The 26,152-nt window shown below is 45.3% G+C and overlaps 1 long non-coding RNA gene across 1 annotated transcript; it reads left to right on the top strand.

The window, feature by feature from the left end:
- The first annotated feature begins 16,977 nt into the window (after positions 1-16,977).
- Positions 16,978-26,107, top strand: LOC102404246. The gene is made up of 3 exons (XR_328604.4): positions 16,978-17,424; positions 20,023-20,129; positions 23,400-26,107. It is a non-coding gene; the product is annotated as an uncharacterized LOC102404246 (long non-coding RNA).
- The last annotated feature ends 45 nt before the right edge of the window (positions 26,108-26,152 follow it).

Here is a 26,152-nt window from a genome sequence, read left to right as displayed (position 1 = left end):
CCAGTACTCTTGCTTGGAAAATTCCATGGATGGAGGAGCCTGGTAGGCTACAGTCCATGGGTCCGCAAAGAGTCAGACACGACTGAGTGACTTCACTCTCTTTTTCTTTAACCACACAGACCACTCTCTTATCAGACTCTGAATTTGGCCGTTTTCTGGGGGAAGTGACAACTGTGTCCTATGAGAGTATTCAGCTGTTTGGGCTCAGTATTACCCATTACTTTCTGCCTTCCAGAAACTTTTTAATCACTTAATCTATTGTGGGTCCCTCTTCCTGTTCTCCTCATCATTATGAGTCTGCTTCCTTCTGTTCATCACTGCAGGAGTTAGAGAAGGCGAGAGGAAAACATAACTGTGCAAGGAGCCACACTGACCTGGAGGCTCCTATCTGTCATTTACAGGAGCAGAGGTTCTGGGAAAGATTGTGGCCGTGGGGACATTCACCCTCCCTGGTCTCCAGAGGTTGAATATAAGAAAAGGGCCACTTTAGGTATATTCATAAAGAAGCTGGGTTCTATCCCAAGACGCTGGGTTGGGCATTTGGAACTGGAAATTAATATTTGCCATCTGTAACCAAAGACCACAGTTTCCCAGGTGGTACACTGGTTAAAACAAACAAACAAACAACAAAACCCTGCCTGCCAATGCAGGAGACGTAGGTTCAATCTCTGGGTGGGGAAGATCCCCTAGGGAAAGGCTACCCACTCCAGTATTCTTGCCTGGGGAATCACATGGACAGAAGAGCCTGGTGGGCTACAGTCCACGGGGTCACAAAGAGTCAAAAAAGACCGAGCCACTGAACACACACACACACGGCCAATAACCACAGTAGCTGGATGTGAGCTTGGCCACCCCATCCAGAGGCCACCCAGAGTTACACTCTTCTTCCTTCCACCCCACTCATGAAAACTAAAGACTAGAAGTCCTGTCTCAGCTCAGGAGGGCAGAGAAGATAGAGGATGACCTCTGCAGATGTCCAAGCCCCCCAGTGTGACCGCAGTAACACCAATCACCCTCTACTCCAACTGGAATCTCCCCTATAGGCAGCCAGGGAGGGAGTTTTATAGCCCATCCCCCTGGCAGTCTATAAATGGTGAGTTTTGGAGGTACCCAATGTCCTTCTAGGAACCTAGCCAGCAGCCTTTGTCAGGGATCTGGTACAATGGGGACCGAGTGACAGCCAGCAGCTAAGGACTAGTGGACGGCCTTCTGACCAAATGGGGAAGGTTGAAGAGATGGGAGGAGGAGATGGTGGAGTGGGGATACCTTCTCCTGCCACCTTCTGAAAACATTACTGTCCGCTGGGGGCTGGGCCCCTCAAGGCATCTGATAAGTGGTTAAGTCAGCTGGAGCACCTGCCCTGCCATCTGGCACTTGCATCCTCCAGACAGGGTAACCCAGGCCTCCTTGCTCACTTTCTCGAGGCCAGTGGGCTGCAGGGGTCCTGAACAACTGCCAGGGGAAAATGAAAACCCCCAAAGCCCCCAGAGCTATAAGGCAGAGTTCTGGGTTCTCAGGTAACACTTCAGGAACACTGCTTTAATTTCATTAAGAGATGGATTTTTAGCAATGATGAGCCCTCCCTGAGGTTCCTGGGAGTTTAAACACAGGTTAAGTCTAGCCTCAGTGAGATAACAGGGCAGCGTGGTTGGATAAAAGGGGCTGGAACAGGGAGAGTTTAAACAAGACTGCCCTCTCTCCATTATCAGACAAAATGGGAACTGCAGCCCAGAGACAATCAATCATGTCAGATGCTGGGCTTGAGGATCTTATCTACTGACCGATAGCCTCATTCCCATCTCTCCTGGGCTCTGGAAACCATAGCATTTGGGGAGAAAACAGTGCCTGTGTTAGCAAACCTTGTTAAGCTCTGTCTAGTAGCATATGACCCACTGATGTATATGCTTAGCTGTTCCAATAGAGTTCCGGTTTGTGTTAAGAAAAACACAAGTGGAGCTGCTGGAAATATCATGTATCTTGCCTTGTTATTTAGTCACTCAGTCGTGTCTGACTCTTTTACGACCCCATGGACTGTAGCCCGCTACACTCCGCTGTCTGTGGGATTTCCCAGGCAAGAACACTGGACTGGGTTGTTGTTTCCTTCTCTAGGGGATCTTCCCGTCCCAGGGATTGAACCTACGTCCCCTGCTGGGCAGTCAGATTATTATTCACTGAGCCACCAGAAAAGTCCCTGGATGATTTAATGTTTTACAAAAGCATAGTCTGTATCCTGCCTTGGTGATGATTATACAGACATATGCATTTGTAAAACATCATCCAGCTGTATGCCTAAATGTCCTTTATACACATACTGTCTCTGTGTTATCCTTCTACTTTAGAATGTAAAAGAAAAAAATCTATTTAAAAAAAAGGAACGCACAACTGAATGTTGCTGAGCTCTTAGGTTTAACACATACCCCCACCCAACAACCAAGGAGCCCAGGCTGTATGTGCACAACTGGAGCCTTAATGCTTGGATCTCTGCTTACTGACGCGGGGGTGGGGGCGGTGAGGGGTGTGGGCGGTTGTGGGGGGGTTGGGGGGAGTGGGGTGGGGTGGGGTGGGGGTTGATCAGTAGCATAGATGACATTTGGAGGAGGCGTATCTGTATTTGCATCTTGACTCTACTCTTTGTAAGTCACTCTGGGCAAGTCACTTGGCCCCTCCGTGCCTCAGTTTCCACACCTGTAAAGAGGGGATATTATTGACTGCCTTACCAGTTGTAACTGATCAAAGACAGTTCAATGGAAAGACGCTGGCACGTGGCAGATGTACAGGAAATAGCACCGCTGGTCAGGGTGTAGTAGCTTGCCCCTCAGGAGCCTGCTTCTCCTGCTTACCTGTTCTTATCTCAGTTTGACACACCCAGCATCTGAAACGAATTTTGACGTTGTGTGGCACCAACTTCTCTCTCTCTCCACCTTCTCTCATGCACTCCATGATTTTCTGGTCCCGACTCCAACTTCAGAAGTCCTTCTTATAACCTTTGACCTGTCCCCTGTTCATACTGCCACCTATTCCAGCAAGAGTGGGTCAATCTTTTTACCGTCCAACCCACGAGATCACCCAAACCCCACTGCTGTGCTCAGTGTTCCCAGCAGCAGCCCTGGTCACCCCAGCCTTGGTCCCCACCCCATCTGTGCGTTCAGGAGACCCTGGGCTGGGATTTCCATGGTGTATGAGGAGGAGGTCAACAGCATACCCAGCACTTGCCAATGGAGACCAGAGGGTGTCTGGTTCTTAGGACCCAGGATATGGATGAGACAGACTCAGTGCCTACAGGCTGAGCTACTTACAACCACTCAGGAATGCTGACCTGTCCAAGATGAGGTGTTGTGGATGTACGTGCACATATCAAGGGCATCAGTGTCCATCTGAGCACATCCTTCCCCAGCAAGCACACCTGTGCTGCAGAGAATTCACCACCTCCCCAAGACTAGCCCCTTCCTCTAGGAAACATGTAGTTTTCAAAACCACTCCTTCATGTACACACTGCTATATTTAAAATTTATAACCAACAAGGTCCTACTATATAGCACAAGGAACTCTGCTCAGTGTTATGTGGCAACCTGGCCGCAGGGGAGTTTGAGGGAGAATGGACACATGTATATGTGTGGCTGAGTCCCTTTGCAGTCCACCTGAAACTATCACAACATTGTTAATTGGCTATATTACAATATAAAATATAAAGTTAAAAAAAACACTACCTCATAATGGGCCCATATTTGCTTCTCCTTCATGGTACACCCAGGACCAGACTAACCCCTTTTTTATACTCTCAGATTCCAAATATTTAAAGACAACCACATCTCCAATTCTCTAAAGGAATCTTCTCCACATTAAAGATTCCTTCAATTCCTTCAATAGTAGCTCAGACACGAGTCTTGCTACCATCCACCTTGCTATGCCCCGTCCTGGTTCCATCATGGAGACAGCAAGGGGTAAAATTAAGAAACGACGGCTATTTTCACACCAGCTCCCAGGCGCCGATCACAGACCCTCCTCTGTGCTCTTTACACCCTTTTACAGCGGCCCCCCACCCAGCCTTCTATGATTGATTGCTGGTTCACACTAATTAGGCCTTGCTGGGACTGCGTCAGGAGCGAGTGCTTTGCCATTTTCTTTAAGGAAACCATGTGATAGGCCAATGGGCTTGTGGTTGCCAGGCAACCTTGATGATCCTACAGAAAAAACCAAGAGAGCGGCATGGCCAGAGAGCCTAGTTAGCAGCTATTGAACGTGAGCCTCTGCTCCACTGAGAGGTGCAAGAAAGGCCTGGCTGGCATTGACTCACGTTGCTCCAGCTGTCTTTTTAAATGGAGTGTGTGTGTGTGTGTGTGTGTGTGTGTTAGGGGTACATACGCAAAGCGAGCTGGGAAAGAAGGACAGTTAAGCCAGTGCACTGCAACTACTGAGCCCACCTTCTGGGATCTGCCCGCACAACCAAGAATAGCCCCTGCTCTCCGCAGTGAAAGCCTATGCACTGCAGTGAAGACCCCATGCAGTCATAAAAAGCTAACATCACCAGCCATAAGATGATACCACTGTGGTCCCCCTGATATGATGCAGTGAGCACACAGGATCTCTCCTGTCTGGATAGTCACAGAAGTCCCCACTTGTCTTTATAGGCCAACTAAGAGGGTGTGTGTGTATGTGTGTGCACGTGTGTGTGTTTGACATAAACTGCAAACCTCCAGTTCACCTCTGGGTCCCCTGGAGTCTAAAGCTCAGAAAGGTCATTGAGCCTCAGAGCCTGGAGCAACAAAACATTTTTTACCAAAAGGAAATGTTATTTTAGCATGAAATCCTAGCCAAGGCTGCCAGGGGCTGTGGAGCACAAACCTATAAAACCAAGGTCCTTGGAGCACTTAATGAGATTTCCCACCTGATGAGAGGATGGCAATGATCTGAGATTTCCCCAGGAAACTGGTTTCTCCCCATCCTGCTGAAGGGCTGAGCTCATTTTAGTAATAACAGTGAGGATCAGCAGCAGTCAGTCAGCCGTGGTGCATCTCCTGTGCATATTAATTAACTCATCAATTTCCTTCCCCAGGGCAAGAGAAGACAGAGGCCCAGAGGCAAGTCTCCTGAGCTTTCCTGCCTCAGGGATGCCGGGAACTCACTAGTATCCTCTCTGAAACGGTCTGCCTCATAGACAAACTAACTGATCTCTTCTACCTGCTTCTTTCTGTTGCAGCCTCTGGCATTTTCCACTAAAAGGCTCCCCTGATGGATAACACAGAAGACTGCCAAAGGAGTGATTTATGCCCACCTTAAACCCAGGACCTTCTCACCCACCTCCTTAGGCAAAACGCCTTTATCTGTACTGCTTAGAACACCCTGGGGACACATGAAGGGGGAAATTGAGTGCTGTCTCTTTGTCTATAACCTATTTTAAAATTAGTGTGTGCTCTAGTTGTAAATCTTAGATTAAGCTGTTCTTAGCTCATTATATTTTTGCCATTTCATTTTATGTGATAACAATAGTATCAGCATTAAGCAGAATTTATAGTTTTCAAAGTGCTCTCTTGTGTGTAAGTGTATTTGATGCTCAGTAAAATGCTATTAGAGAGAAAAGGAAGGGTCGCCAGTCCTATTTGAGTACAGAGAACCTGTGACACAGAGGTTAAAGGGCTCTCCAAGGTCAAATATCAATTTCTACCATGAAGCAACCTTGTGCAAGGATTGTGTCTACTTGTAAAAATAAATTATTAAGTATTTCAAAGGAATGTAAAATATAGAAAATGTAAAAGCCACATTATCTATCTCCCAACTGTTAACATTTCCTTCAGATTCCTTTAAAAATAGATAAAAGGATACAGATAACAGTTTTTAACCACCCCATTTTCTCTCTTCCTTGCTAGAGGTGATTGCTATCTTAAGGTTGCTATCTATCTGTCCATCCTTCTGTCCTTGTTATTAAGCATTTACTACTCTGTAAACTCATAAAACATATATTAAGAGTATGTGTACAGTCTTTTTATTATTCATGTTATAGTTTTTGAATCTTTTTGTAACTTGCTTTTCTCACTGCCCAAGTTAATTAATGCAGAGCTGCAAGTTAATTGATCTATGTATTCTCCCCCTGAACTATAGTATTTAATTGCATTAATAGACTACAGTTTATTTATCCATTCTCCTGTGCTGTGCTGTGCTTAGTCACTCAGTCGTGTCTGACTCTTTGTAACTCCATGGACTGTAGCCCGCCAGGCTCCTCTGTCTATGGGATTCTCCAGGGAAGAATACTAGAGTGGGTAGCCTATCCCTTCTCCAGGGGATCTTCCTAACCCAGGAATCGAACAGGGGTCTCCTGCATTGCAGGCAGATTCTTTCCCAGCTGAGCTGCCAGGGAAGCCCTATCCATTCTCTTACCAATGGTTATTTAAGCTGTTTCCATGTCTTTCTACTTTCAAACACTGCTGCAGTGAATATTTTCCCCATGCTTCCTAGTGACCACCTATAAGAACTTCTTCAGAGTATGTACCTGGTGTTCCGGTGGCTAAGGTTCAACACTCCCAATGTAAGGGAACTGGGTTCAACCCTTGGTTAGGGAATTGGATTCCACATGCCCCAATGTTTTTAAGTTGATTTCTGCAAGTTCCTTAAGGATTCTAGATATTAATTCTTTGTTGATGAGATGCTTTCCAAATATCTTTTCCCAGTTTTTAGCTTGGTTTTAGCTTAGTTTATTTCAGTTGCTCCCACTAAACTCTTAAAGTTTAGTGTTATTGAATTTATCTTTTTATTTTTGCCTTTTGCATCTTGTTTAAGAAATCATTCACTGTTCTAAGATCGTCCTCCTGTATATTATCCTTTTGTTTCTATAAGTTTTTCACATTTTTGTTTTAATCCTAAATGTAAATTATTTTTGGATATGATATAAGGTTAGAAACTAATTTTATTTTATTTTCCTTATAAATGTTTCAATTGTCAAACATTCACATATCAGTTTCCTGTATTACCTATGGGTCTGTTTCTGAGCGCTCTCCTTAAGTTTGTCAGCATATTTTAATATCTCTATGGCTTTTTCATCTGGTAGTAATTAGTATAGCTTTATGATAAACTTTGATATTTCATAGGGAAGTCTCCCTCCCTAATACTCAAAATTCTTTTGCATATTCTTGGCTCTTTGTGTTTATATAAATTTTAAGATCATTTTTTAAAGTTCATGCAAGAAATCTCCTTTTTATTAGAATTGTCATAAATTTATAAACTAACTTAAGAAAGTTAACATTATAATATTACTGTCATAATCCACAAATATGCCATGTCTCTCCATTTATTAGGTCTTCTTTTAAGACTTTCAATAACATTTTAGAATATCCTCAATGAGTAACACATCATGATCAGATTTATCCCTAGGTATCTAAGAATTTTTCTTGTTATTCTGAATAAGTTGATTTATTAAATTATCTTTTAAAATAAGGTGTTATGCAAGAATGCTATTGATTTTTTAAAATTGAGAAATAGGATCTTCCCTGGTGGTGCTGTGGATAGGAGTCTGCCTGCCAATGGAGGAGACGGGTTTGATCCCTGATCTGGGAAGGTCTCACACACTACAGCGCAACTAAGCCTGTGCACCACAACTACGCAGCCTGTGCTGTAGAGCTGGGGAGCCGCAACCACTGAGCCCACGGGCTACAACGACTGAAGCTGTGCGCCTAGAGCTGGTGCTCCACAGCAAGAGAAACCACTGCAGTGAGAAGCCCAAGCACTGCAAAAAGAGTAGCCCCAGCTCGCCGCATCTAGAGAAAGCCCACATAAAGCAATGAAGACCCAGCGTAGCCAAAAATAAATAAATAAATACGTATTTTTAAAAATTGAGAAATATTTCACATGACATAAAATTCACCCTTCTAGGGTATACAATTCAGTGGTTTTTAGAATATTCACAAGGTTAGTAATTCTGGAATATTTTCATCACAACGAAAAGAAATACTGTACCCAATGTGATGGGTGATAGTTACATTGATTGATTCCTAGATTTTAAATCAATCTTGCATTCCTGGAATCAATCCCTCTTGATCATGGTGTATAATTCTTTTAAAATGCTTCTGATTTTGATTTTCCAATATTTTGTTGAGGCTTTTTGCATCTATACTCACAAGGACTGTTAATGTGTAGTTTTCTTTTCTTAACGATGTCTGTGTCTGTTTTGATTATGACCAACCTAGATAGCATATTGAAAAGCAGAGACATTACTTTGCCAACAAAGGTCCGTCTAGTCAAGGCTATGGTTTTTCCTGTGGTCATGTATGGATGTGAGAGTTGGACTGTGAAGAAGGCTGAGTGCCGAAAAATTTATGCTTTTGAACTGTGGTGTTGGATAAGACTCTTGAGAGTCCCTTGGACTGCAAGGACATCTAACCAGTCCATTCTGAAGGAGATCAGCCCTGGGATTTCTTTGGAAGGAATGATGATAAAGCTGAAACTCCAGTACTTTGGCCACCTCATGCGAAGAGTTGCCTTATTGGAAAAGACTCTGATGCTGGGAGGGATTGGGGGCAGGAGAAGGGGACGACAGAGGATGAGATAGCTGGATGGCATCACTGACTCGATGGATGTGAGTCTGAGTGAACTCCGGGAGTTGGTGATGGACAGGGAGGCCCGGTGTGCTGTGATTCATGGGGTTGCAGAGTCGGACACGACTGAGCGACTGATCTGATCTGAATGTTGGCTTCAGAGAATGACTTTGAAAGTGTTCCCTCTTCTTATATTTTTTGGAAGAATTTGCAAAGGATTGGTGCTAATTCTTCTTGAAACAGCAGAACTCAACATTGAAGCCACCTGGTTCTGGGCTTATCTTTGTGAGAAGTTTTTTGATTACTGATTTGATCTCTTCACTTGTTGGGGTCTATTCAGATTTTCTATTTCTTCTTGAGTCAATTTTAAACATTTGTGTATTGTTAGGAATTTTCCATTTCATTTGTTATCTAATTTTTTGGCATGCAATTGTTCATAGAATTCTCTTATAATGTTTTCTATTTCAGTAAGATTAGTACTAATGTTTCCTCTTTCACTTCTGATTTTAGTCATTTGAGTCTTCTCTTTTTCTTGGTAACCTACTGAGAGAATTGTTAATTTCTATGATCTTTTAATGGAGAAGGCAATGGCACCCCACTCTAGTACTCTTGCCTGGAAAATCCCATGGATGGAGGAGCCTGGTAGGCTGCAGTCCATGGGGTCGCTCAGAGTCGGACACGACTGAATGACTTCATTTTCACTTTTCACCTTCATGAATTGGAGAAGGAAATGGCAACCCACTCCAGTGTCCTTGCCTGGAGAATCCTAGGGACAGGCGAGCCTGGTGGGCTGCCGTCTATGGGGTCGCACAGAGTCGGACACGACTGAAGCAACTTAGCAGCAGCACCAGCGTGATCTTTTAAAATAACCACTTTCAGTTTCATTGATTTTTCTCAATTATGCTATTGATTTTTGATATTGATATTTTATCAAATAGTCTTATTAGTTCATAGCATTTGTCTGAAAACTCTCTTACATTTACTACAAAGATGATCCTGTATTCTGAAATGAGGATAATTTGGCATCTTCATGGTTCAGTCTAGTACCATATTGATTACAAGTAGTCACATTCCTGACTTCAAAGAGAATGAGTCTTTAATTTCAGTATTAAATGTGAGGTTAGCTATGACTGCTACTGCTGCTAAGTCGCTTCAGTCGTGTCCGACTCTGTGAGACCCCATAGACGGCAGCCCACCAGGCTCCCCCGTCCTTGGGATTCTCCAGGCGAGAACACTGGAGTGGGTTGCCATTTCCTTCTCCAATGCATGAAAGTGAAAAGTGAAAGGGAAGTCGCTCAGTCGTGTCTGACTGATAGCGACCCCATGGACTGCAGCCCACCAGGCTCCCCCGTCCCTGGGATTCTCCAGGCAAGAAGACTGGAGTGGGTTGCCATTTCCTTCTCCAATGTGTGAAAGTGAAAAGTGAAGTCGCACAGTCGTATCTGACTACAGCCCACCAGGCTTCTCCATCCATGGGATTTTCCAGGCAAGAGTACTGGAGTGGGGTGATACCCTTTATTAAGGAGTAGCAATTTCCTTTCATTCCAGATTGGCTAAAATGCTTTATCTTAAATCAATATTTAATTTTATCAGATGTTTCTAGATACATTCAGTTGCTCATAAGAGTTTTTCCTTTACTCTATTAAAAATGAATTAATTTACATAGATTTTTCCAAATGTTAAAAATTATTACTCTCCTTGAATAATCTTGAGTTATTATATGAATTTGGCTTACTAAAAATTTATTTAGGATCCTCTGCACTTATGTTTATAGATTAGAAGGGCCTCTACCTTTATTCCCCATATATCCTGTGGTTTGTTGTTGTTGTTTCTTTCTGTCTTTCCTTCCTTCCTTTGGTTCTCTCTCTTTCTTCCTTTTTTTCTTTCTCCTTCTTTCTTTCCTTCCTTACTTCCTATTTCCTTTCCTTCCTTCCTTTCTTTTCTGGTAAGAGTGGTTCTGTAATACAGAGATATCCTGTTCCTCCAAGTGATGGTAGAATTTGGTATAAAACCATCTGAAGCTGATGGTTTATGTGTTTTAGGACAGAGCATGCTGGATTTTTTTTAAAGATTCACCAATTCAATTATATCTTCCTGGCCAATTAATAATCATTAAAATCATTGTCATGCCTCATTTAATGCTTTTTGCTTTAAATTCTATGCTAGTCATTACACCAAGCTTGTTTTGGTTAGTATTGTCCAAATATACTTTTTCTTAACTCCTGATGTTCAAAGTTTCTACATCCATGTGATTATGAATGTCTCATAATTTGATTATAGGTGGAATTTTTAGAAGCTGTCTGAAAGTTTCTTCTCTTAATAGGGAGATATAATACATACATTTATTGAGATTAGAAATATTAAAATTACTTCTATCATCTTATTTATTGTTTTTGATTCATCTTGGATTTTTTCTTCTTCTTTTCTTTTTCTTTCTAACTTTCCACTGATCAATCTAATTTTCTTCATTCTTTCTTTTCCCTCTACTAGTTTGGAAGTTAAACTTATCATTTCTGTAATTTAAGGTGTTTTCTTAACATAGCTGATTTAGCACAATAGAAAGTTAATAAATAAGATATACTGAAATAAAACAAGAAATTTGAGCTCTTAAACTCTATAACCACCCTCCTGTTTTTCATGTGGTCTGTGTGATACTCATTTTTCATAATTTCTTGAGTTATTCTCATATTTTGGTCCCACCCATTTGAAATTAGAAATTATTATTGTTATATTTTATATGTTATGTTGGATTTATGAACACATTTTCTAATTCCTTTTTCTTTTTGGCTGCCATGAGGCATGTAGGATCTTAGTTTCCTGAGCAGGGATCAAACCTGTACACCATGAAATGGAAGCTCACAGTCTTAACCAATGGAAGTATTAACCAGGGAGGTCCTCATACTTTCTAATTTCTATTGTCCTTATTACAACTTTCATCTCATTCCTTCTTTTGACCCTCAGTATTTTCATTATCAAAGCCCATCCTTCGCCTTCCCTGGTGGTTCAGTGGTAGAGAATACTTCTGCCAATGCAGGGGACACAGGTTCAATCCATGGTCTGAGAAGACACCACATGCCTCAGGGCACCTGAACCCAGGCCCCACAGCTACCGAGCCAGTGTTCTATAGCCCACGGACCATAGCAAGAAAAGCCACTGCAATGAGAAGTCCATGCACCCCAGCTAAAGAGTAGCCCCTGCTTGCTGCAACTAGAGAAAGCCCACACACAGAAACAAGGACCTAGCATAGCCAAAAGTTAAACAACAAAAGAGCCCATCCTTCTGTGGCTCTTGTAATGAAGAAAGGCTGTTAAGCTCTATAGTTTCAGGTTCTTTAAAATATTCTTTATTTCAAATTTACTCTTGAATAATTGTTTAGTTGCGTATTGAATTCTAGATGACATTTCTTTTCCTCCAGCACTTTGAAAATGTCATTTTGACCTTAATTATAAGAGCTAGTTAAAAATACTAACAATGCACACATTGTTGTTTATTATTAATGTGTCTTTCATCTTCAATTACCCTTATGATTTTCTTTTTGTGTTTGATGTTCTGTAGGCTCACAATTAAGTGTCTGGGTGTGAATTTATTTTTTATTTATTATTCTCAGGACTTGTGGATTCTTTAACTTGAAGAGTCATGTTTTTTTTGTTGTTTTTTAAATAAATTTTGGAAGAGTCTTAGCTGTTGTCCCTTCTAATATTGCTTATCTTTCTCTATTTTCTTCTCCTGGAATAGCTAATAGAAATACTTTAGGCTTTCTCATTTATTCATTCTTACCCCTTAATATTTCTTTCCTATTTTGTATCAATTTATTTCTCAGCTAAATTCAAAATAATTTCTTTCACTATCATTCAGTTCACTAGTTCTCTCTCTCCAGCACAAACTAATCTGCTGCTTAACCTATCCATTAAAGAAGTTTCATTTATTCAAATTCGGTTTCTCTTTAATATATTTCTTCATTTCGAAAATGATTGCCCACTCGTTTAGCATGGTTTCTATTCCTTCTTTTTAAGACCTTAAAAACTAGGTATATTTTTACACCTAATTTTATACTTTAATTTTTTAAAGCTTACCGATTGTCCTACTATCTTTGAATATGATGACTGGCTTATTACACTTGGCATAATGTCCTCAAGGTTTATCCATGTTACAGCGTGTGTCAGAATTGTCTTCATTTAAAGCTGACTAATATTCCATTGATGTATATGCTACATTTTTTATTCACTCATGTATTGAAGGATACTTAGGTTGCTCCCCTGGTAGCTCAGATGGTAAACAATCTACCTGCAATGTGATGATTCATATAAGGGAGACAATTGGGTCTGTCCAGCAAAAGGAGTACTGATAACTCAGGGTGAATTAAGTGGTTTGACCTCTGTTTCTTCATCCATAAAACAAGTGGTTTCTACATCTACACTACCATATGTAAAATAGATAGCCAACAGGCATTTACTGTACAACTCAGGAACTCAAACCAGGTGTCTGTAACAATGCAGAGGGATAGGAAGGGGTGGGAGGTGGGAAGAGGGTTCAAGAGGGAAAGGACATATGTACCTATGACTGATTTGTGTTGATGTATGGCAGAAACCAACATGATATTGTAAAGCAATTATCCTTCAATTAAAAATTAATAAATTTAATTAAAAAAACAAGTTTCTAGAATCAGCAGAGATATACCATGTGAAATGGTTGGTGAACTCTCAAGTGGTTTAGAAAGACAATGAATGGAACATTAATATTGTTACTCTCAATACTTCGACAGCCTAGAGTTCTAAAATTCACAAGGAGAATGGCTCTAAGAAAAATATGCTGGGTGAAGGAACAAAATCAGGCCAAATGATGAGATGCTGGAGGACTCCATGTACTAACCAGAAACACAACAGTTTCCCACCAAAACAGTGATGCAGAATCTATTCTGGCCCTCATTTTCCTGAATAAGCTAGAAGTAATCCATATTGGGCAAGACTGGGAGTTGACCTAGTACAAAGTTACCTTTGCTTTCAACTAGAATTGCCTGGATAGTAAGTACATATAAATAAAAACTTCTTTCTCCTTAGGGGGGATTCTACTGCTAAGGGAGAGAAAAGATAACTGCCCTCCCAATTGTTGCATATATTCAAAATGCGCATTATGGTTGTCCCAGTAAGTGTGGCTGTGTGACAGCGAATATGTGAGACACAACTATATGGCTCTATTGTTGATGGTGGTGGGTTTTGGTCATTTGTCTGCAGGTTAGTTGGTTGGTTGTATTCACAATTTTTTTTCAGAAAATGTAAAACATTCCTTAGGGGATAAGTGATAAATTTTTTTTCTTCTATTTTTCTGTATTTTTATTAATGAGATGTTATTCCTGCGATACGGAAATGCAAAGAATGTCTTACGTAAACAAATCTCTAGGTGATCAATGAAAAATGTTTTTTAAATGTTTCCAAAAGCTGCATAATTGAAATGTGAAAATGGAAGGTGGGGAGAAAAGACAGCTTTACTAGCAGGAAATATCCTGCTCTGTGTTCTTTGACAGATGTCCAAGTGTCAGCCAAAGGGTGGACCTGCAGGGCAGATAGTGAAGCAAAAATTTCAGCTTGAGTGAAGCCATTACCAGTTCCTGTCAGACACTGGGGTGGGGGTTGGGGAGGAGGGGGGCAGAAAACTCAATGACTGCAGGGCTTGACAGGTAACATTCAGTGAGCGGGTGAGACATTTTTACTACAACCAGGTAAAAGTAAGAACCACCCAGCTTAAGCTCTCCCCAATCCTTGAGCCTTGGAAACATAAAACAATAGATTGTTATTTTAAGCTGCTAAATTTGAGGGTAATTTATCAGGCAGTAATAGATAACTAAATGGTTACTGACCGAATTGTACAGAATCATTCATGATAATAAGTGATAATAACTAAATCAGTTTTTTAAAAAGTGAGCAGGTGAGATGGGGACAAAAATATTTCACTTTCCTCTCTACTGTTAAAAAAAAGAAGAAGAAGATAACATTGGTGACACTGACAAAAAGAAGAGGTGGGAACTTCTGGTCCAGTGGTAGGGGATGCTTGCCAATGCAGGGGACACGGAGTCGATCCCTGGTATAGGAGTATTCCACACGCCTCCGGGAAACTAAGCCGGTGCACCGCACCTGCAGAGTAGCCTGTGTGCAGCAGTGAAGACCCAGCACAGCCAAAATTATTTAATTAATTACGTTAAAAAAAAAAAAGATAAAAAAGGAGAGATGGGCCTAGGCTGGACTGGATTTCAGCCCTTACTACAGGGTCAGTGTTTTTTCATGGCATGCACCATGCCAGCTCCCCTGTTCAAGAGACAGAAATCCCAGATTTCTGTGTGAACCTTTTCAATCCTGAAGACAAGTACTTCACATTTTTAAAAATTCTGAGAGCCCAGTAAACACTTCTGTGCCCCCATTTAGACCCCTGGCCACCAGTTTGCGAACCCTAGATCCGTGGCTGTTTTCTCGTGGCTTTGGCTGTTTTCCGGACCAATAAGGTAAGCTCGGAGCCTCGGTTTACCCACGTACAAAGGCGGGGATTGGGGCAGATGGTTCCGTGGGGGCGCTGCCTGGGTGTGCTGGCTCGGGCACAGCGCATCCTCGAAGAGTGGATACGAAGAGTAAGCGTTTGCATCTTTGAATTCAGGGAGAAGTAGTCTCTGTGTGCGGTCAGGTGATCCGGGTCTGATCTGCTCAGGCACGGGCGATTTGGGGGAAGTGAAGCTATAGGAGATGCCCTTGTGGAAATGCAAGTTTCTGCGTTATCCTCCTTCCAGCGTATCCTGGGGGTTAGGCAGCCCTTCTCCTGCCCTCACCCGGGGCCAGGACAGAGAGGTGGACTCGAGTCTAGCTCTAGTGCCTGTCCTGTTGGGGAAAAGTTGGCTTGGAACCCTCCTCTAGCATTCAGCCATACAGGGGCTTGGAATCCCGGAGCCCAGTCGCTCTACAGGAGAGAGAAAAGGTGGAGAGCTGCTGGCCCGCGACCTCCGCGAGCTGTTGCCATGGCCACAGCGGAGTTTTGTTGTGAAGTGCGGTGACCACACCCCCAACTTCCCTTCTCCGCTTGCCTTCTGGATGACGTCATGGGCGTCCTCGGCGCTGACTGGCTACCTGTGGGTCGGTCTCGCCTTTAAAGCAGCCGTACTCCCCCGGCCCCTGCAGCTGCGGCGACGGTGTTGGCACCGAGGTTACTTTGCTGGGACTCTGGATCCGCCTCTCGCCCGGGCGGAGCGGCCACTGCTCCGGACAGCACCGATTACCGGAGAGAGGCAAGTGTTCAAGGATGCTTCACAGGTTTTTTTCCTTAAGCTCCATATCCCTCCCGAGTCCTCCCCGCTCCTACCCGCACCCCCGCCCCCAGATCTGCAGCTCTTAGGGGAGAAGCGAGGAGCCGGCGGCGGGGTGGTGAGGGGATTTCTTCCAGAGAGGAGTGGAGAGCAGTGACCTTTCTTCCAGGCCGTGGCGACCCAAGCCAGGTAAAATCCCCACCAGGATCCCCGATCCAGTTCTCTGCCTCAGGGCCAAGGGTGTGGGGTTGGAGGAACTGCAGAGCGGAACTGAGGTTCCCCAGGATGAGTCTGGGGCTGCCTTGGGGGGCCAAAAGGGGACAACCGAGCTTGGCATCTGCCAAAGGTGCTGCAGCTGCCGCCGAATTCAGGAAGCGGGGCGGGGAAGACGGTAAGGACGCCTGGAAAGCAGGAAGCGGCTCCTAAACCTGGCAGTCCAGCGCTCCAAAGAGCGTGCTCGACCCGCTCGGAGCAATGGGGGCGTTTAGTTCTCGTACCCACTCCGCCGGGCGACGCTGAAACCCAGTCTTTAGTCTGTTTGGCTGGGTTCGGCGCCCCATCCGAGATGCGCAGCACCCCCAGACCCCGGAGTGCACGGTTTTCGGCCACAACCTCCCCAAGCTCACCGTGGCCGCCGCCCGCTCTCCCGCGCTCCTCGCTTTTCAGATTCCGGATTCAAGCCGACTTGTTGCACGCAGAAAAGCGGCGGGGTGAGGTGTTTCAGGGCTCTCCTCTCCGCCTTGCCGGCCTCCGCCCGCCACGAGATCTGACAGCCAGGAGCCCCCTGGACCTTTCGTGCAGACGCAGAGAGCCTAATGCCGAAAGAGAAAAGGTGTAAGTGCTGGGAGGCCACCGGGTAATTATCCCACTGCAAATTGCCGCACTGTGATTGTGGCAGATCATCCCGCTCACCCGGGGAAGGAAAAGGAGAGGCGTGGGGGATTGAGCCGGGCAGGGAGTCGGGTCTACTGCAAAAAGCGCATCCAGTGCAGACAAGTCCTAATCTCGCCTTTTACCCTGGCGGCGGACGGAGCGCCTGCACTTTACGTCCCTACCTCGGAGTTAAAACGGGTCGGCCGATGGTCCCCAGAGCCCCTCCGCAGCGAGTCCGAGACTTCAGCTTCAGCACCAGAGGGTGGACAGCGCCCTGCCGGTCTTCGCCCAAGGGTGGGTTCCCGCCGGTACTCTGCTTCCTAGCCCAGTTCCCCAGATCCCTAGCGAGGGAGGCTGGGAGGCGAGACAGGGTTCACCAAGAAAAGGAGGGGAAGGGTTTTTCATCTTCCCTATTTTCAGGAGTTTAAGTATCAAATTCTGGGAGGGCATTCTATCGTCCCTCCTCTAAAAGCATTTGGAATAACTTGGTGCCAAGCACAGGCAGGATGTCGAAGAGGAAAGATGCGCTCCTGTAAGTGGTGAGCTTAGGCACAAGTGGGACAGTGGTTCTACCGGGGACCCAAGCACTGGTGTCCTGTGGAAGGTCGCCACATCCAAGTCACATTCTCTCTACTGCGAACCCCCCTTCTCTCTCACTCTCCCCGAAGTCTCCATAGGCCTTAATGCCGGTAAATGAAGAGAAAAGCGTGGAATGGTGGGAGGAAATATCGAGCTATGGAGGTCAAGGTAAAAACCACATTTATCAGGGCTGCAACAACTTTGTGAAGATGAAATCTGTCCAAATTGCACGTTGAGGTCCGTTTAGCCAAAGGAGCACAGAGTGCCCTTTGTGTTAGGAGGTGAATGACTATTTTGCCAAGAAGGAAAATAGCCACCCAAGGGAAGATGTTATCACAAAAGGGCTAACAGGGGTGGTGGAGGAAGAGAGGGGGACAGGACCCCGCCCCCCCCACTAGAGTGTGGTTGCCAGGCAACCAGCCCAGCCTCTTGTTTCCCTGGTTACATTGAGTGGAGGGTCTTTGGCTATTAATTTATCTGTAAGCACCTTTATTCTTGAAAATATCTGCTTTGGAGCTCCTGCCTTCCTTGGTCTGGATGTGAGTCAACAACTGCTTCCTCAAAATTCCTGGGGGTTAAGAGTAAATCCTGGAAGGCAAATTATTTTTTTTTAATCAAGGTGCCTGGCGAAGTAGCTACCTTTCTGCCACCTCAGTCCTTCCTTTCATCTCTCCCACCTCCTTCAGAAAGGTAATCATATCCTACCCTGTCCTTTCTCTGGGGTTTACTGGGGCTTTTATTTTTCTCCTGTGATCCTTTAGACAGAAGGGCTCATCCCCTGCCACCCCAGCCCTGTGTGCTTTGCTTTTTTCCCTTTACATGAGAAAGACACATTTGTTCTTCATGAACAGAGAGGAAACTGTCCAACAGTGTCTCCAGTAGAGAGAGGCTTTTTCCTTGGTTTAGCAGTGATTCCTTCCTAAACACTCCTCATGCTGGAGAGGGTGAATTCTTGATTACCCCTCTCTTTTCACCTCTTCCCACAGACCACACAGAAAGCACAGGTGGTAAAAAATGGGACTCCCTTAGCAAAAGCCATTTGCATCACCAGCATCAGAGTCCTCAAAATTCTATTTTCTTTCTCTTCAGCTCTGCCTTCATAATTAGGAAATGAAGCACTTAAAGCTTCAAATCTGAGCTTTTCCATTTCCCTGGATTGACAAACAATGATTCTGCTTTTCACCTATCAGACTAGCCTGCCTGCATTCATTCACAGTATCTGGGTAGAAAATCACTTTACCCATAATTTCTTAAAGGCAGATGTAACATTCTCAGGATGACTGAAGGTGAAATTGCCAGTAAGTTAACAGAACAACCTGAGCTCTATGCACTACTTTACTCAGAATACTTCTTAAGAGCCATGAACTTTCTTTTTCTACAATAAAACCTTGTTTTAAACTGAGCTATCACTTGACAACAGAGGAATAGAGGAAATCTCTCTTCCAGGTATTAACTATCATTTTTATCTTTGTTGCTCTGCATTACAGACACACATATCTTTACTTTTCACCTTTCTTTCACTCATTGCTAATGAAAAAAATTTTTTTTAAAGATCATTATAATTCCAGACTAAGTTGAATGCCAAAATTAACCTCCATAGGCTGGCTAGATATAATTTTGGGGACATTTACATTAAAATGCTTTCCCCTCACACGTTACTATAGAAACTTCTTTTTAGTTCAGACCAGACAGCTGGTCTGCTTTTTGTACTTTTCTTCCCAAAGAAGTGCCTTCCTTTATGAATTCTCTGGGGCAGCTATCATTGATCACATCAATAAAGTCCCATAGCAACAGTGTTTTTTAATTATTATTCTCTTTCTGCTCATTTTCTTTATGGACAAAGGGTCTACTTTCCTTTCAAGAAGAGAACTGAGATCTTACTGGCCAGAAGGGAAGAAGCATTCTTTCATTGGTTGGTGTATGTTGCCTTGTCAACCAATCAGAGGATGCCATTTATCCTTTTCTGACTAGCTAAGTGAGCAGGGTACCCGGAATGATTGAATCTGCTTTAGTACCATCCAGTAGCAGTAAAGGATGGAACTCAGAGTTCTGAGACCCAGGATGTGCTGTTTGCTTTGGCCAATTCAGATTCATTTGACTTGCAAAGATGAATTTTGTTACCTAGTTACTTGTAGCTTACTCAAACACATCTGAATTACATATTATTCTTTTTTAAAAAAATTTTTATTTTATTTTTGGTTGAGCTTGGTTTTCATTGCTGCCTGGGCTTTCTCTAGTTGTGATGAGCAGAGGCTACTCTCTAGTTGTGATGTGCAGGCTGCTCATTACGTTGGCTTCTCTTGTGGAGCATGGACTCTAGAGCTCAGGCTTAGTAGTTGTGGTGCTCGGGCTGTTGCTCCCCAACATGCGGAATCTTTCCGGACTGGGGATCAAACCCCTGTTCCCTGCATTGGACAGGCAGATTCTTAACCACTGGACCATGAGTAAGTCCTGAATTACACATTATTCTGTGAATTTTTTTCATTTTAAAATATATTTTAATAATAATCATTCTTCCAAGTCCATGCAGATTATGGGTATCAGCACACCAGTGGTCCAGGGATCTTTGTGATTTCCCTTAGAAGTATAGAATTTTTCCTCACCCTAAGGGATTTGGTGAAAATTGAGTTGAGGTTGGGAAGCTAGAAGAGCAAAGAGCTTTGTTCCTTATGATGAACATATATCTCAGCATTTGGATTCATTCTGTCCAACTTTGATGTCCCTGGTAGTTTTATTTGTTTATTTTTCTATTTTAATTCTTCACAGCTGTCTTCTGGCCTGCATTTTCAGTGACAAAAAGGTGGATAGATGGAGACAATGACCCTCTAATTTGGTGTAAGAGAAGATATAACTTTCCAGGAAGGCTGTGACAGGTAGGTGGTAGAGATCCCTGGGACTGGAGATTACCCAAATCGCTCATGGTGCTGGAGCTGGGCAGGTCTTTTTTTTTCTCACTCTTCCAAACAGTCTTGCTTAGGGATGCTCACATTAGTCTCCACTTCTCAAAAAGGAAAAAGAAGTGAAGTCGCTCAGTTGTGTCTGACTCTTTGTGACCCCATAGACTGTAGCCTACCAGGCTCCTCTGTCCATGGGATTTTCCAGGCAAAGTACTGGAGTGGATTGCCATTTCCTTCTCCAGGGAGTCTTCCCAACCCAGGGCTCGAACCCCGGTCTCCCGCATGGTAGACAGACACTTTACCGTCTGAGCCACCAAGGGCACGTCAAAGTTCCTTGTCTTCCAAGACAGAAATCATCTGACAACAGCCTAAGAAACCTTAATGTAAGTACAGACCCCATTGGTCAGTCTTTTCTGTTCTTGACTGGAGGGGATCCTGGGAGTGGACAGAATCTCGACCGTGATGGTGCTATCAAGAGCCACCTCCTTTAGCGACCCCATCTATGCCAGAGTCTGACTGGGGCAATGACCTAACTCTAAGCCTTTCAATAATAGGGGCTATGTCATGTATACCTTTGATTCCCTGGAGCTTAGTCACACTTAAAGTAGGGACTCAGCAAGTATTTGAACTGAATCTTACAGGCTAGTGTCAGGGCAAGTCCCTCAACTGCATGTTTATGACCATGGCAGCTGTAGCCTGCACCCTCCGCCGCCCCTCTCTTCCCATATTCCCCAGCTCTCTTCACAAAAAGATAAATGAAGGCTCAGTTAGTTGTTTCCATGGTTACATGGAATGGCCACCCTGAGGATCCCTATCACCCCTTACTGTCAGAAGGAAAAAGAGAGGAGGGGTTTGGGGATCTTTGTCAAGGAGGAAACCATGGAAACAAGCGTTGCTAAGGGGATGGTGCTAAATTCAGAGGAAAGAAACTGAAAGTGGGGAGAGGGAGTTGATGGGCTCAAGGGCAGGTCAGTTTTTCAAAGTACATTTCTCTGAGGCTTCAGCAGCCTCTTTCACTTCTTGCATCTTCCCCCCCAACCTGGACGGAGCCCAGAGTTTAAAAATTTTAGAAAACTGGGGCTGCTGTCAGGTTCAAGTCCATCTCCACTGGTCCTGCAAGGAAAAAGCCAATGACAGTGGATTCATTGTGTTCACACCTCATGATTATACTCTTACCTCTGAACTCTGCCTCACTGCTGATCAGTTTCATCTAATATGAGCCAGGCTCTTGCGAGGCTTTGGAAAATAATCATCAGCAAAATAGTCCCTGCTTGCATGGTGAGCTGATAGCAGGACAGTCCCTTGGTGGCTTTAGAGGCAGGATTTGCTCACATGGGCTGGACTGGACAGTCCTGCATAGCAGGACATGGCAGTGTCCAGGAGTCTCTCCAAACTCTCTCTGTAATACCTTTTAGCTTATCTATTACTATCTGAAGTTTACCTGAGAGTTTGCTGGGAAAGGCCAGTTTTTCCTGGGAATACCTAGGGCTCTGGCCCCTCCAGTGAACCTTCACCTTGGTTAGTCTTGCCCTCTGATATCAGCACTCTTGTCTCTGAAACTGCACACCAAGGATGATGAACTAGTCCTCTCTCAACAGTGCCAAAGAGACTTAGGTTTTTTGTTTTTAAACTTTTTGGCTGCAGCACTCAGCATGCAGGATCTTGGTTGCTCCACCAGGGATTGAAACTGCACCTTCTGCAGTGAAAGCTTGGAGTCTTAACCATCCTGGTGACTCAGAAGGTAAAGAATCTGCCTGCAATGCAGGAGACCTGGAAGATCCCCTAGAGAAGGAAATGGCAACCCACTCCAGTATTCTCGCCTGGAGAATACCATGGACAGAGGAGCCTGGCAGGCTACAGTCCATGGGGTCGCAAAGAGTCGGACACGACTGAGCGACTAAAACACACACACAGTTATTTTCTTTTACAAGAAGTTATTGGCAATAAATCCCTCTTTCTTCCTCGATGACTTAGCTGGGATGGGGAGCCCTCAAGGCCCTGCACCTTGGAGTTGCAGAGTTAGCACTTTGCTAGGGAGTGGAGGGGGGGCAGTCTTAGCCTCCTGGGGAGGGACACCCCTCTCCCCTCTATCAGGCTGACTGCTGGAAGGGGCTGAGCCTCCCAGCTGGGTGCTGCGGGTCTCCTCCACATCCCCTCCTCTTCAGTTGCTCTGGGCCAGCCCTTCCCCACTCCGGGCGGGTGGAGAGAACCAGCCCAGAGATGGAGGGTTGGGCTACAGAGGAAGAGCCTGTAATTAAGAAGAGAAAGAATTAAAAGCAGCACCGAAAGGGAAGGGTAATTATCCTTCAGCTGCTGCAGAAATACAATTAGGGCCGTGCTCTTGGAGCCGCCAGGATATTGTGGCTTTGGCTAATTAAGAAGCGGATATCCCCTGCCAGGACAATTAGTGGCCTGCCTGGCCGGAGGGGCGGGGGTGCTTTCCCTCCCCTCCATCAGGGTCCAGCCCTGGGGAAATGAAGCACAGAGCCCAGCTGGGGTGGGGGGTGGGGCGGGGTGGAGGTGGAAGGGCAGGACTAGAACCCCTTCTACCCCTTCCCCCGCACCGCTTCCCCTTTTTCCTCCCCTTTCTAGTCTGTGAGGCCCAGCACCCCTACTCCCACTTCATTCAGAGCTGTGGCTCTCTGAGTACAGAGGGTATTGTCACCCAAGGCCTTGACTGTAGACTTGGGTAGAGATGGGGGTTCCTGGTAGAGACAGGTCACCATAACCTGGAGCTCTTTGTTTTTCCCTTCTCCATAATAGCACAGAGCTTTGTGATTACCCAAGCAAGGCTGGGAGATGAGCCGCCTGCTGCTACCCTTTAAAAATTACACCCCCTTATCATTACTAAGGAAGTATGCTCATTATAGAACATGGAACCCTCCAAAGAAAAAGGGAAATAATCCCTACTCCCCACAACTGATTAGAGGCTCTGGAGAATTCTGGGGTGGGGGAGGGGACGGGTTTGGACACAAGCTCGTGGGGCTGCAGGGTCAGGCTGGCTGAGGTAGGGTGGGTCCAACGTCACCGAACGTCTGGCGGAATGGATCATGTGTGCGCTGCCGCCATGGAGCAGCCAGCCCCATCTGGAAGACTAGTGATTTTGTTGTTGTTTCCTGCGCTCAACAACAAGTCCCAGTCTGCCGCATGGTGCCGGCCACCGCAGCCGGGGCAGGGGCGGGGCCGGGCACACCCTTTGCGCTTGTCCTTTCGTTGTGTTTTTTTTGCGCCTTCTCTGTCTCCTAGCAAACATCTCCGAAACTACTCTGAGCACCCACTCTGGGCGGCACGCTTCAGGCAGACTTTTCCAGAAACAAGAACTGACTGTATTGTGGGGCGAGGGGTGGCCAGGGTCTCCATCCTCCACAAGGGGGCACGTGCTCATGACCTTGGTGCCTGCGATGCTGTTGCGCTGGCGGTGGAGGACATGCCTGGCTCTGGCCCGCTTGGACCTCGCCTTGCCTACCCGATGGGAGAGGCGGACTTGTGTGGACAGACCTTCTTCTCAACCCCGGAATCTGCCTCTGCGCTGCTGAGTCCAGACGCATCACCAGGGGAAAACTGAGGTGAGGACGCTCACGACTCCAACTGAGCCTGGACAGCAGTCCCCCACAGTGGCAGAACAGTGGTCATCAAAACCATTTCCCAGCCTTTGTCTATGTCTCTGTGGGGAGGGGGTGGGGCGGGGCCGGGGGCAGGTGTTGCCTTGCCCTGGGATGGTCGCCAAGTTCTAGTGATGATTCTCTCCATGAGGACAAATTTTTCAGCCAGCAAACTCAAATGTCGTCCTCAGTCCTTTTTATGATTGAAGGTAAAAGGAGAGGGGGTGGCAGAGGATGAGATGGTTAGATAGCAGCGCTGACTCAGTGGACATGAATTTGAGCTAACTCGGGGGGGTAGTGAAGGACAGAGGGGCCTGGCATGCTGCGTCCATGGGGTCGCAGAGAGTCGGACACGAGACTTAGCGACTGAACAATACAACAAAGTCCTTTCTAAGTGTATTCCCTGCCTCCTCTCCACCCTGGAGGAGGCATTCCTGGGATCCTTGGGTCAGAAAAGGGAAGTGTTGGTCAGCAGCCTTGGGAGGCAAAAAGACTCTTGCAAAGTCTTTTTTTTTTTTTTTTTTAAGAATACTAACACATCTTGCCAATTTAAATTGGGTTCCTTAAATCCTTTAAGGAACCCTAAAATTGCAACCACTGCTGAGCTCACGTTTGCCTCTGCCACATGCCAGCTGTGTGACCTTTGGCCAGGCACTGGACCTCTCTGAACCAATTAGCCCTTCACGTCCATCCAGAGCTCGCTGTCTCAGCTCCTTTGAACTGGCTCTCCTAGTGCCCATTTCCTGCCTCTTAAATTCTCTTTATTCCAATCCTGCCTGAAGCAGGTGGGCAGCCAGTCCTATTAGAAATCTCATTCACACTTGGGAAGGCTGCAAATTGTTGTCACTCAGCAGGTGCGTGCCCTTCACTGGAGGAAAGGGGGCTGGACTGAGTAGAAGGGGACAGAAGTGGAGAACCGGGAGAGGAGGGGGATCAATCTCTCCCAGGCAGTCTTCAGTATCCAGGGCTGCTCTGGAGACAGATGGGAGAGAGATCCTGCCTCTGTGAAACAAACATCTGGCAGGGTGGGTCATGGGTGCTTTCCTGATTTGAGAGATGGACAAGAGTGCTGCTGTTGCTACGGGCAAGGTGCAAAGCAGAGGGAGCGAGGCACTCCTAGGGGGGTGGGTAGGGATGCCTGGCTTCCAATTCACACACACCCCAGTTCCAATCCTGGATGCATCACTTAGTAGCTGTGTGACTTTGAGGCATCAAAGAGATGTGTGACTTAACATCTCTGAGCCTTAGATGTCTTAATTATAAAATGGAACTGATCATATCCACCTTGTTAGGTTATGATAATTAATCAATAGAGGTGTCATAGGCACATGTAAATACTCAACAGTAGTCTCTTGGCCTCTTGTTTCATAGTTTTTCTCTTCTGGTATCTGAGGGTACCCACAGGTCCCCTTCCTTGAACTAGGAACGAATTAGATCCACCATGTGTTGAAAGTGTAAGTCGCATCTGACTCTTTGTGACCCCATGGACTGTAACCCACCAGGCTCCTCTGTCCATGGGATTTCCCAGGCAAGAATACTGGAGTGGGTTGCCATTTCCTTCTCCAGGGGATCTTCCCAACCCAGGGATCCCATTTAAATGTTTATCCTTCCCCCCAGATCAGTATTTTGCCCACTTCAGGAGGCTCAATATATATCTAAAGAACGACTATAGACCAAGTCTCCCACCTCCCTTTCCCTTCCCCCACTTTCCCGTTTTAAAAATGCAGAAACCAAGACTTGGGTTGTCAGACTTACCTCTAAGTTACTCAGAAAAACAGACAGCTTATTACTTCTTAAGGTAACTTTCTAGGAGTCTCAGAACACAAAATGGTTCTTAATCCAAGGATCAGGTATCTGGGGTCCCTTACCTTAACTGCATTACCCGGGTTTTTTGTAGCTAGCAGCCCGATGAGCGCGCACGTTTCCAAGGATGAGCAGGGAGGCAGCGCCCTCTGCTGGGTCCTTCAGGTATCTGCGCTTTAGCGCCCATTCTCAGTCTTGGCTGCAAACTAGAACCACTTGGTGAGCTTTAAAAAATCGCCAAAGTTCAGTTCACATTGCGGGCTAGTCACATCGGAATCTTGGGGGTGTCACCCAAGTGCCAACATTTTTTAAAACTCCGCAGGCAATTCCAATGTTCAGCCAAAACTGAGGAATAATTACAGGTGAATTTTCTAAGCGAAGAAAATGTAGCCTAGAATGGAAAAACTTATGGTGGAGAGTAAAATTCCCCTGGATCAAACCTTGCCAGTTTTCTATTAAAAATCAGTCATGTGGGGGCTTCCCTGGGGGCTCAGTGGTAAAGAATCCACCTGCCAACGCAGGAGACAGAGGTTCGATCTCCGATTCTGAAAGATCCCACATGCCATGGAGCAACTAAGCCCCTGTACCACCACT

The sequence above is a fragment of the Bubalus bubalis genome, chromosome 20, assembly GCF_019923935.1.
Source record: "Bubalus bubalis isolate 160015118507 breed Murrah chromosome 20, NDDB_SH_1, whole genome shotgun sequence".
NCBI lineage: Eukaryota > Metazoa > Chordata > Mammalia > Artiodactyla > Bovidae > Bubalus > Bubalus bubalis.
This window is presented reverse-complemented; position numbering and strand designations above follow the sequence as displayed.